Source organism: Tetrao urogallus, assembly GCF_951394365.1.
Source record: "Tetrao urogallus genome assembly, chromosome: 4".
Classification (NCBI taxonomy): domain Eukaryota; kingdom Metazoa; phylum Chordata; class Aves; order Galliformes; family Phasianidae; genus Tetrao; species Tetrao urogallus.
The window spans coordinates 63029603-63033395 of NC_136817.1; positions in this window are offsets into that span (position 1 = coordinate 63029603).

Below are 3793 nucleotides of genomic sequence, written 5' to 3' on the forward strand. Positions count from 1 at the left end.
TTTTCCCTGATTTATTATTTTTATTATTGATATAATACTAAATACAGTTTAGATAAATGTTGAGATTCAGACTTACACTTTAAAGGATTCAAGCTGCTTCTTCAGTGTTTGAATTTGTTATTGATACTTTATTGTTCTGTAGAGTTCATTCTTTAAGTAAATTTGTTTTATAAATATTTACTGTTTGCCAAATTCTGTGTCTGTGATTGTGGAAGATGAAACCATTCTCAGCATCTACTGATCATTTGGAAGTTGAAGTCAAACAAAAAATTTGTATGAAAAGTTCAGTATCTTTCAGCATTAGACCTCAAATGATGAAAGTAATACAATTTAAATTTTAAACGTGTTGAGTTACAGAGATTTTGCAACAGTTTTAATTTGTATCCTTAGACAATTTTGTATTATCCTTAAAGGCATTAACTAATAACTATTGCATATGAGTCGTACATAGCCTGTCAGATGAAGTGAGTTAGTTATTTCTAAAAACTCATTTGCTATAAAATTAGCAGGGGTCATGGAAGCAAAGTTAGAACATTTTACATATTAATCAGGGGCCTCTTTGGGTGGGAGTCAGAGAGATTGATCAGAGAGACGATGATCATTGCTGGGCACCAGGTTTGCCATTTTTGATTTTGCAACTTTCCTTCCTGTTTTTAAATCTCTGAGACAACCACGCAGTAAGGGCACTGCTTTATCAGACACGTGAGCATTTGTTTTGTATAGGCTGGTGCGAGGACAAAAGACAAACTGTTCAAGCTTGGAGGTTTGTTCAAGCCCAGGACCTCAAGACAGTGAAGTTTCTGTACCCACAACTTGTAGGATGTGTACCAGGAACTCAAGATACCGTCTAGTACTCCAGATTCACCAGTAAAGAAAGTGTTTTTTTCCAGTTGTAGGCCATGAGTGAACTAGTATATATAAATTTATTGTGGAAGGAAATTAAACCTCTTTGATGTTATACTTGCAATAATCATCAGATTATTCATGTGCTATGAAACATTATAGATACTGGGATGCATTCTTCAATCTTTCTCTTCTCTATGAATAGCCAGATAGTCTTCACTGCTTGGCCTATTCCATTTTGTTAAGTTATCAACTTTCGGGGACTATCAGGTTTTTCAGAACTCACTGAAGTGGACATCAAAGCTTCTGTCTGGATGAGTTTTTAACTCATGAAATTCCACATACTGAGAAGAGTGCTCACTCTCCAGAGCAATTGCTTTACTTTGCATTCCATTCTTGCTGCCTTCCATCCTAGACTGCAAAATAGGTTTTAGAAACACTCATATATTTCAATTTGTGGAATAACAGAATTATTTTTCTCTTTACTGTGGCAATCATTTCCTTGAACAAACTGCTTGAGGTAGTGCAGTGTTTGCTGTTACTTTCCCAACAAGCATTGCTAGACAAGGCATCAGTTCTACCTCACTTGTGAACTAATGTATGTATTACTATAAATTCAGAGCAGTACAGTTTTTCCTAAACCCTTGGTAAGAGACCCTGCAGTATGCCTGAATCCAAAGAGCCGTTATGGAGAAGCAGGGCCAGCCCTGACCACAAGTTTCCTCCCAGATAAATGCAGGTAAAAACATTCTGTATTTGATAATTGCTAGGAATTCCTTTCAGCTGGCACAGTAATTTCACACCACTGAATTCAAGAATCTTATTATTACAAATGACCACTTTTTCATGTTATTTTGGTTTGGCACGAAGGGGATTGCAAAACATGAGTAGGCTGGAGCAGGAGCAATCATAAGAGCCCTTTTCAATCTCTAAAACTCTCGGTTTGACCTCTAGAATGATTATCTCTCAAGATCTATGAAACAGTACTGGGGGAGCAACAAACAGAACATCTGTTTGAAGTGTAGAGAACTCTACATAGGTAGGGCTTAAGAGATATGAGGAAACAGAATACAGAGAAAAAAAAAAATATATATAGGTGGCTCTCCATAGCTTTAGCGAGTGGAAATTTCCCTAACTGATTCTCTGAACAATGTAAGAACCCTGTTTGAGCTGCTTTATATCTTTGGCTTTAGTTCATGTGTGTCACATAGGAGAATGGTGAAGGAATGATACTTGAAAACCCTTTAACTCATTTTCTGTGAGAAGTGTAATAGCACAGCTATTTTGCTGGTATTCGCATGGCTGCGGCAGGACCAATATATATCTGTGAGGATTTGAATCTTTATGTCCACGTACCACTGTGAAACAGTAACACACTGATCTTTTATGACCATAGTTGATCCAAGATGACCATAGTGAAAATCATAATAGCTAAAGTTCAAGAACTGGTCTCAGATGTTATTTGAGCAAGACATTCACACGTGGGAAGGGGAAACACAGTGCACATTGACATATTTTTTGAAAATGAAAGTAAGTTAAGAAGGTGAATCTGCTGGAGCATCCAGGACATGGTTTATTCTTAGTATTGATTAAGAATAATCCATTAAAAGTAAATTCATTTCCTATGTGGGAGTCTACAGACTTGGTATTTTTAATCCGATCTGAAAATAAGGCCAAGAAATGAGTTGAAAATTGAATTACACCCTCCTGATATATTTCTTCAGTGTCCTAACATATCTCTTCTGTCTTTCCCACTGAAGACTAGACTAATCCCTGAATAACCTGGTCTTGTCCTCATCACTGATCCCACACGGAACAGGAGGTGCAGTGAGAAAACTTGAGCTTGCCCATAATTCTGTCACTCTTCAGCTGAATGGCAGTAGTCATATGCATGTAAAGCAAAACAGAATTTCCTTTCAGATATTCTCCTGTACCTCATTAAAGTACACAGAGCTGTACCAGAAGAAGCCCCAGAAATGTCTGGGGATTTCATTCATCCTTCCCACCTGTGTTGCCTCATTCTGTGCCAGCATTTACTATATTTCCTGGCTCACACACTCGCTTCTGGTTGGCATACTTCCTTTTGCTATTAGCAGGTTGTCAGAAACATTCAGAAAGTGAAAAAGAATCTGTTCTCATTTCTACTATTCTGCAGTAGTTTGTAGGTAGAGCATGTCTGGAATTAAAAATAAGTTCCAATTATATACCATCTTTTGCTTTCCTGGGAAAACTTCACAGCCTGATTGACTTATTTCTACTGAAAACAGGTTCTCTTAAGACATCTTAGAAGTGCATTTCTACTGGCCATTTTTGTATCTAGTAGCAATTGTTATCAATTATTATTCTCTATAAGCCCAAGCAATCTGTTATCTTGTTTGCTCTCTCAGTCATACAGACGCGTGCTTTGAATCCTGGAGCTCCACATTCTAACCGTACATTTCCAGGTTTTGGTATGTTTATCCATATCCCATTGAAGACTAATTGCATGGTTAATATATAAGCTCTTTCATCCTTACCTTTTTATAGAATTACAGAATATAACGTTGTTTGAGTTGGAAGGAACTTTTAAAGGTCCCTTTTCTATTTTCACTGATAGCTTAATCCATTGCTTACCCTTTCCCTGCACTTCAGTAGAACTCTTACTAATAATAGTAGAAAAGTTTTTTTTGTTGTTTTTTGTTGTTGTTGTTGTTGTTTTGTTTTTTTGTTTTGTTTTGTTTTGTTTGTTTTTGTTTTTTAAATTTAAAGTTACATATCTTTCCACTTCTAACCTTTGTGGCTTTAGCTTACTATGGTCATCCATTTGGAATGGCATATATGTATTTATGGCATTTATGAGACCCCTTTCTGGCTACATAGTTTTTTTTTTTACTGTTGTCATTCATTTCATGATCAGCTCTCCATGGCATCAAGAATCGCCTGAGGAAGTTCTCTTTTTCCCCCCTTAGTT